Genomic DNA, 10,114 nt, shown 5'->3' with positions numbered 1-10,114 from the left:
AATGTCCACACTCAAAGTCTTGCCTATTTACAAAATTAGAGAGATAAAAGGTGAGGAATGTACTTGGATAGCATACATAACTTACAATGTGCTTGCATATAGCTAAAAGAGGTTAAAAAAAATTATAATAAGGAATAACTATGACTCAAAATATTAATATATATGGTATATTTATGTTTAAAAAAAAAAAGGATAAGAATCCAAAAGAATATCACCTATCACCTAGGATATGCATACAAGCTCATTATTAAAGTTAACTAATGTATAAGATATTTAGAAATACCAAATTAGGGACCGATGCAAAACATGCATTTCATAACATCTTATTTATGTTTATAATACAATACCAAAGCCAATATCAAGTGATGATTAGTCAATCAACAATAGATTAATTAACAAGTCAAGCACTGTACAAAATTGTCAACATGTAGTCATAATTGAAGCCTTCATAATACAAATTCTAAAAAAATCATCTAGAAGGTGAACTTAATTGAAACAAAAATTAGGGAACCTCTCCTACATGTCTAGCTTATTACCAAATGGCCAAACAATTTATTGAAACTTTAAATAATCCCAATTTGTAAAAAATAAATCAAGAAAAGTCTAGAATAGGATTAAATTCTAAGCATGCATAACCAAATTTTTTTAACCCATTTAGAAGTGTGATAAAATCATATAAAAAATTACACAACATGTTTAGAAAGTCTAATTTACAATAAAAATAATGGAAATGTTAAAAAACACATAGATCAATTTTAGAAATAAGCAAATAGCCCTTCAATTCAAAATCAAGATGATGCAGTGGTTGCAGTAAGGGAAAAATATATCTCTCAATTGGAATGTGCCTAAAATCAATTTAAAGAATTTTAGAATTAAGAATATATAATAATAATAATAATTTATTTGACAAAAATATTTCGGATGTCCAAAACTGGGTAAAAAAAAAATCCACCAAAAGATTAATTTGTATCTCTAATTTGAAAATTGCTTTTAAACCCAAACAAAATTCTAAAACCAATTTCAAAAAATTTACAACACCATAGAACCACAAGAAAAATTTAGAGGCTTCTCAAGTTAGGTATGCGGTAAATCCAACAAACTGACAATAAAAGGTTTTTGAAAAATAATTTTTTTGTAGAGGTTTCATCAAATCCCCATTTGATATACACAAATCTAACTTATAAATTTCCAACCTTGTATGAGTATTGATAAACTCAAAAAACCAATAATCATCCTATTTATTTGGGACCACAAGCTTAGATTTGTATTGCACTAAAAAATAGAATTATATTTGAATAAAATTTGGTTGCATACCTTAAAAGAAAATGTAAAAAAAAATTGATCCTAAGGACGCTAAATAGGTTTTTGAAATAGATTTTTATGTAAGAATATTTTGAGAAAGAAAAATTTCTTTTTAAAAGAAAAAAATTTATTTGCTAATAACAAAACCCAAATGATCAAGCACAAGAAAACCAGAGGAAATTAAAATCATGAAGTGAAATTTTTTACGACCAATTAAATAATATGGTGAGAATTGAGTCCAATCTTCATAATTTTCCAAAGGCCTAAAAAACAAATTAAACAAAGGATTACTAAAGCAACAAACAAAACATTTTAAATTAAACAAACTAACAAGATATCAATTCATAAACTAACCACTAGGATTCTAAAAGCACATAAACTAAGATAAAGTCAATCAAGAGCTAATATAAATGACTTTTAAAACAAAAACTACTAACGTGAAATCAATTAGAAATTATAAAAAAAACACTTAAACTAAAAGAAGATGAATCAGCATGAAATCAAAACAAACTTTTAAACAAGAACTTTACCACATTGAAACAATTTTATTAATGAACTAAAAATTGTAAAAGTATCTAAACTAAATAAATGAATCAAAGTAAACTAAATCAATTTAAAAAATAGAACTTTATAACATGGAGACAATTTTACTAATGAACTAAAAATTATGAAAGCTTCTAAACTAAACGAGATTGATCAAAAACTAAATTTAACAACTTAAAAAAATGAACATAACGATGTGGAATTAATTAAACTAAAAAAAACTAAAATTCTAAAGCACATTGATTAAACGGGATTAATTACAATTTAAACATAACAACTTGAAAACATGAATATGATGATGAGGTTAAATTAAAAAAATAAAAACTCTAAAAAATTATAAACTTATTAAAAGGGGTCGATAAAAAATTAAAGTTAACAATCTTAAAAACTTGCATATTTATGTTGCTATTGAACGTGTTTCCCCAATGGAATTTGCAACCTACAACAATGCGTATTCTCACTTGAAAACCTCTGGTGCGTGTTGCTTCTTGATACATGCTACTAGTGAGGAGAGTTGCTATGTGTTGGCCTTTCTTTCTCATGTCTCCAGGTTGCGTGTGGATTGCCAATTTTTGAAAAGATTTACATATTCAAAAGAGCATAGACTTAAAAAATGGAAAACATTATAAAGATGGACATGGACATTGTTTTCGATTTAAAAACTGAGAAAGTTTCTTAAATACCAATTTTCATTTTTGTAATCAAATAAAGTATTTTACTTGGGATAAAAATGAGATTCTTATCACTAGAAATCAAAGAAAACAATTATAGTCTAGCAAAAAATTTGTAGACTCTATAGATGTTCCAACCATTTTGATAAATAATCAAATTGGCAAATTTAATGATCTAGGTTGTTGGTTGGAGAAGCTAGAAAATAGTTAAATGAAAAGTGTTCGAGTCCTAAATTATACATACATTATTTTGCATATTATAATATGCTTTCAAGCCCTTTGCCAAAGATCTCATTCTTAGATGTAACTTGTACACCGTATGATTAGCTTTTATCTCATTCCTAAATATGGTTGGTTATATTTTCATTCATAAAAAAAAATCCCATGATGATGTTTCATTTTTAGAAGCCTTTTTAGTTGGAAGTATATTGAAGAAGAGAAATATAAATATTTGTTGTAATATTTTGCAATTCATGAAGGCACATTGTAGTAGTAAGACTTATGCACTGCCCTATGGAATGTTCAATAAAAAGATACTAAAGGCTTTTCATATGAATATGAGAAATGGGCTTGTAGTAGTATACATGACCCTTTATGATACCTATTACAAGATTACCCTAACATGGATGCATTATAAAGAGCTTCCTTATGTTTTGTGGATACCAAAACTAGAGGGTTAAGTTAAGAAAACAAATGAACAAACACCTATTATTTCAAGAAAAGAGCTACACTATGAGGCTATTTAAGAGGAAGAAAAGTTTGTACAAATGGAGCTAATAGGAAAGCCTATGGAGCAAGAGGTCAGTCTTCTATAATAAGGATAATATACTAATTTCTAGGAGATGTCCTCTATAAATACTAAGATATTTGAGTAGGTTTGTTGCAAACTAGTGCCTAATCATAATTCCTTTCACTTTCCATGTTGGTTAATGCATTGGGTAATCATATGGAGAAGTTAAGCTTTCGACAACCCTCATAGCTCTAGTTCATGGTCTTCTAACTTGCTAACTTTCATGCTTAGATTAGGTAGAGTAGGACTAATTAACAAGTAGCTATTATGCAAATGGGTGCAACCAACTAACCCATTGTAAGGCCCCACATCAAGAAGTTTTCTAGCTCATTTACCAATATTTCCCATCTTCACCACCTCTTTAGCTATGACTTGCCTTGTTTCCTTTCTCCCTTAGGTTCATTCTACCATGTTTTCGAGGATGCCAAAAGGGAAAATATATGCATTAGACATATTTATGCTTATGCTTTCTAGACATGTTTATGTTTGTGTTTTCACTTATGATTGGTATTTTAGTTGGTTATATTTAGGTATTTTGGTTATATGTGATGTGTGATAGACTATGAATTTTTTTTTTGTGCCTCATTTTACATTGTGATGATTATCCATGTTTGGACATTTTCTATAATTCATGATATGACTATGTTATGATTATGGTTTCACAGATCATTTATTGTTTGATATTTAGGTTATACTATTATATTAAAGATACGTTTGGAACATCACTTTTTGACACTTGTTGAAATTATTTTGTTCCATAGGTTGCATGTATTTAGGGGAAACACAAATTATATATAATATCCCTAATTTTGTTATTATAAAAAGGGGGAAATTACTAGTGTAAAGTTCTTTTATAATAAAAAAGGAATGATATGTATGTAATCAATTTCATCAAGTGAATGTAGATTATTACATTTCAAGTACATTTATGTACATTTTTAAGAAAAAAAAAGAAAAAGTAATGATGGAGAATGAAAAAGCTTAAATAAAAATTGCATATTATCTTTTAAATTTTCCCTGGTAAAGTTAATTTTTTTAGGAACCTTTAATAAATAATTTTCTCAAAATATAGACAATGATCTTTATTTCAAGAAAACTTGAGACGCTTTTAATAAGGTATTCAAAATATTGCAAGAACCAATAATATACAACGTAAATCTATTTAGGACTCTCAAAGGGTTGGCTTTTAGAAAATTATAGTCTAGGTGATCAATCAAGTAATAGGTCAGATTATAGTGTTGCATTCCTCCAAAATCATCCCCTTTGGTAGTGACTTGTGAACAAGGCTTTAAAAGACCAAAGAGTGGATTGGGCGGTTGACCACTATATCTATTTGCCATATTAAGATCACTTGTAGGGTGAAGTAACTATTTGAGGCTATTTAGATGGTCAATCGACTAATTGATTGATTGAGCAAGATTTCTATCTAATGATTATTTTTTGCACATTGTTAATATAAAGACTTTTAGATCTTATTTATAACTTACATAACTCTTAAAAATCGTTCTTGTCAAGCATTTTGAGCCTTAAATATACCATTAGTGTAATTATTACCTAACTTGCATATCCTCATTGATTGTACATTTATCTACTTTTACTTGTAATTCTCATTGTTCAAGTTAGCTTTTATATCTTTCTCATTTATTGGAAGTATATTATGAGAGAGAGTAATTGAGTAAATATTACTCACTTGGATGATCTTGTAAAGGTTGATTGGTGCCTTTGAAACTAATTATACTTGAAAAGAACGTTGCTTTTAAAGGATCTTTGTGCTAGTGGAGCAACCTTAAGGATTGACAGAGCTTGAGGATCATGGATTTAGGCAAGATTGCTTTGAATCGCATTAAATTGTATTTACATTCTTTCTCTCTATATCTCTTTGTTGTTTCATTATTATATTAAATTCTTATAATTTGAATTTGGTTAAGAAAATTTTTCAAAAATACTACCACTTTATTATGACTTTAGCTATATCAGTCTAAGATAATCACCCTAAGGGGGAAGAGGTGAATAAGATGATAGTCACTTTTTGCAAATTTAAACTTAGAGAATCTAAATAACAATTAGATGCAATTATATAGAAAATATAATGAAATAGCAATTTATATATAAAATAGAGTAGGGAAGAGAAATTGAAAATGCTAGTTTTCATAGTGGTTTGGTGCAACTCGGTCTACGTCCACTTTCCTCAAGCTCTTAACTGAGTAAAAATACTACTAATAAGACTTCCAATCTAAGTCTTCAAGCTTTACAATTGGATTTTGTTTACAATTAACCATCATGGGCTTATGACTCTAGACACTATTTACAATAACAACACTTTTCAAGACAAAGTCTATAAACTCTTCCCTTAAGTGACACCTTAAGTGACATCCCACACTTCAGCTTACTTCACTAAGGTTATAAGAAATAATAGGAAATATTCTCATAAAATCCTAATATAAAATCTAGACTCAAATGGTACTAGATAAGCTAGGATTGAGGTGTACTAATAGATATACAAGTTTTAAAACAAAATGCGCTCCAAACACTCCTCTAAGGCTTAAACAATGTTCATAAAAGATTTAAAACTTTTTTTTCTCAAAAATAAAGAAGTTTAGAGTGTTTAAATAGGGTAGAAAGCTCAAACTAGTCATTAAGCAAGTTTAAGGGTTGATCAATCGAGCATCTAACTCGATCTATTCATTGGTTGTTAGCATTTAATGCTATGGAAAGTGACCATCAGAACATCAATCTTGATCAATTGAGGTTCTACATCAACTAGCTACACCCTAACTATTGGAAAAAAGAGAAGATTAAGACCACCCTTGACTGTTAGAGCCCAATTGATTCAATCGATTCCTGACATCATTGCATTGTAAAATGCTTAAAAATCCTAACTTAAGCTTTGGAACCTCCAAAAACTTTTGTATAGCAATTTAAAACCTTTCATAGCAATTTTAGAAATATTTAGTTCAAGGTTTTAATTGAAAAAAAAATGAAATAATCCAATTATAAAAGACTTTAGAAACAATTTAATACTTTGGATGATTTTTGATGCAAAAATAAAAATAAAATTCATGATATTAGTACACTAACAATTTTACAAAGAGATCCTAAGAAAGGTCTTGAAAGTTATTTTCTTCGAGATCTTCTTCTTCTTCTTTTTTATTTTCTTTTGACTTGAGTTGTCTTTACGATTTGCCACTTTGGAAATCTTCTTGCCTAAATATAAAGACAAATTGCAAGGATCAAGGCAATGATTGAACAAATAATCTACAATCAAGCAAGATCATTCAAAATCAATTTTGTATATTCTTGTAACCGTTATTTTGTTGTGTTAACTTTAACAAATCTATAATTGCTACATAGTTATAGACAAATTGATGTACATTGCAAGAAATAGTTTTTCCTAGTTATGTATATAAGTCAGCTCTTCTTACATCAATAAAAGTGTGTGAAAATTTCATTTAAAACAACAGTGTTATTTTTTCTATATGGTATCAGAGTTATTCTCTCAAGAGCATCCAATCCCAAATATGTTGTCTTCCTCAGAATCCATCCCACTCAATACCCATCCCATTTCCGGCACTGATAAACAACTTATTGCCCTCAATATCACCGCCCAAATCAATGACAAGTTAACACCTTCCACTTTTCCTCAATGGTGTGCTCAATTCGAAGCACTCCTTATTGGCTATGATTTGCTTGACTATGTCAATGGCATATCTTCTTGTCCTTCTTCCGTCGACACTTTAACTACCAATCTCAACCAAACTCATTGGGCTCGATAAGATAAACTTATCCTCAGTCCCATCTTAGTCTCTACATCCCCCACAATCACACCACTCATAGCCACGACAAAAACATCACACGAGGCTTGGAATAAGCTCAACACATTATATGCTAGCCCTTTAAGAACAAGGACTATGCAACTCAAGGAGAAACTCACCTTGATTTAAAGTGGAAATAGGTCAATTTATGACTTTTTGCATGTTGTGAAGGCTCTGGTGGATGAAATCGTCATCATCGATCATCCAATTTCTGATAACGATTTAACCCTCTATATCTTGAATGGGTTAGGGCCTGATTTTCATGAGACCGCTGCACCGATCCGAGCACGAGAGAAGTCCTTGGTGTTTGAAGAGCTGCACGACCTCTTAGTGGGTCACGAATCCTACCTTCGATGTCTGGAAGTTGCTACTCAACAGATGGTGATGACAACAAACTTCATAAACAAAGGCCAACCTTTATCTAGAGGTGACTTCTCAAAGAAGTCTTATAAACCAAACGGGTCTCAATGTAATCAAGGCCAAAGCTCAGCCCGCCAATCCAATGGCCACCAACGTGATGGATGTTGCTCCAACTATGGGTCCGACAAACCCAATAAGAACCATAAACGTTACATGCTTCGTTGTCAGTTTTGTGAACAAATAGGCCATACCGCAAAGCACTGTCCTCAACTCTAGTCCAAAGATTTCACAATCAACTATGTAACCTCTTCTAACGGAAAAGACAAAACTTGGCTCATGGACTCAGCGACCTCTCACAATATAACGGGTGATCTTGCAAATTTGTCAATTCACAATGAATATGATGGTACTGATGAAGTAATTCTTGGTGATGGTTCAGGTTTGACTGTCTCACACATTGGTTATTTGGAATTACACTCGCCCAACCGCACTTTCATCTTGAGTGATACCCTTTGTGTTCCAAACCTTTCCAAAAATTTAATTTTCATTCATCATCTTACCAAACAAAATAACGTTGTTGTTGAATTTCACCCTTTTCATTTCTTTGTGAAGGATAAGATCACAGGGGTGATTCTACTTTGAGAAGCATGTGAAAATGGTGTCTACATTTTTTCGGAATCAATGATGTCTCCCACATCCAAAATGGTTGCTAATGTGCATGAACAAACCTCAATTGATGGGTGGCACAAACATCTTGGGCATCTATCTTTTCGAATAGTCCAATATTTTGTTAAGAATTTTTCTTTTTCTATTGTCAAAGAAAAAAATATTTCTCAATTATGTAGTTCATGCTCCATTAATAAAGCACATCAACCTTTTCATACCAATTCAAAGTCATGCACCACTTGAATTTATTTATACTAATGTTTGGGGACCCACACATTATACCAGAATTGACGGATCTCGTTATTACCTCATTTTGGTTGACCACTTCACAAAATACATGTGGTTCTATCCAATGGATACAAAATCCGGGGTGTCTACAATTTTTCCTCACTTCAAAAAACTTGTAGAAACACGCTTCCAAACCAAAATAAAAAATTTATACTCTGATAATGGTGGGGAATTCATTGCTTTAAAATCATTTTTATTGGTCAATGGTATTGGTCACTATACCACCGCCCCACACACTCCACAACAAAATGGTGTCTTCGAGCGTCATTATCGTCATCTTGTCAAAACAGGTTTCACTCTTCTCCATGATACATCACTACCTTTTTCATATTGGCCTCATGCTTTCCAAATAACATCTTATCTAATCAATAGGCAACCCACTTCTCTTCTTCAAAACCGTTTTCCTTTTGAAGCTCTCTTTGGTAAAAAACCAAATTACCTTAAATTAAGAAAATTTGGGTGTCTCTGTTACCCACTTACCTGACCCTATAACACTCATAAAATGAAGCCAAAATCCTCACATTGTGTGTTTATCGAGTACTCTCAAACCCAAAGTGCCTACAAATGTCTTGACCTTAAAACTCACAAGATTTACATTTCTAGGCATGTTTTATTCGACGAACCAAACACTCTCACTCAGTCTTCTACCAAACCGAAAAGCCAAACACCAGAATCTCACAATGCCCCTCTATTCTTCGATGCCCAGGTCATGCCCATGCCCTCGCCAGCATCATCTGCCCTACTGCTCGCATCAACGACTCCGGAAGGTGTAGCCGTCGTCGACACATCCTCCTCAGGTAATCTCGTCAACCCTATTTCTTCTTCTCTTCCAATTTCATCTAAAAATTTAGGTCAAAATTCCTTGCACTTGAAATTAACATCTCCTAGTTCTAGTCCCAATACTTGTTTGCTTGATTCAAACTCATTGCTTTCTCACTCCTCACCTATTGAGCAAACAATAGGATAGACTAAAAATTCCCAAAACCTGAATGCTCAAATTCTTTCAAACCCACTTGTTCAATGTCTTCATCAAATGACCACTTGGTCAATGAACAAAAATTTTAAACCCAAACAACTCAATTATGTGTCTAAAAATCCACTCCCTAAGACCATTGAACCAACCTGTGTGAGTCAGGCCTTATCTCAACCACAGTGGCGTGATGCTATGTCTAGTGAGCTTACAACTCTCATGAAGCATGAAACTTGGGATTTAGTGCCAATCCCTTTGAACTGTAACCCAGTGGGCTACAAGTGGGTGTTTAGGGTCAAGAAAAAACCTGATGGATCAGTGGATCGATTCAAAGCCCACTTAGTTGTAAAGGGTTATAATCAACGTCCAAAACTTGATTACAAAGAGACCTTCAGTCCAATAGTTAAACCAGCCACCATTAGAACCGTTTTGTCTATTGCCATTGTGAATGGTTGGGATTTAAGGCAAATGGACGTTAATAATGCCTTTTTACATGGTGCATTATCTGAGACTGTATATATGATGCAACCCCCGGGTTTCAAAGATCCATCTAAACCCAATCATGTTTGTAGGCTCAAAAAGGCAATATATGGCCTCAAACAAGCTCTTAGGGCTTGGTACACTACACTAAAAAAATGCACTGCTTGAGCTTGGGTTTGACAATTCCAGAGCTGATTTGTCTTTGTTTATTTATCGAAATGACTCTATAATC

The sequence above is a fragment of the Vitis vinifera genome, chromosome 1 (assembly GCF_030704535.1).
Source record: "Vitis vinifera cultivar Pinot Noir 40024 chromosome 1, ASM3070453v1".
NCBI lineage: Eukaryota > Viridiplantae > Streptophyta > Magnoliopsida > Vitales > Vitaceae > Vitis > Vitis vinifera.
The sequence above is the reverse complement of the archived record's forward strand: the minus strand, read 5'-3'. Positions refer to the sequence as shown.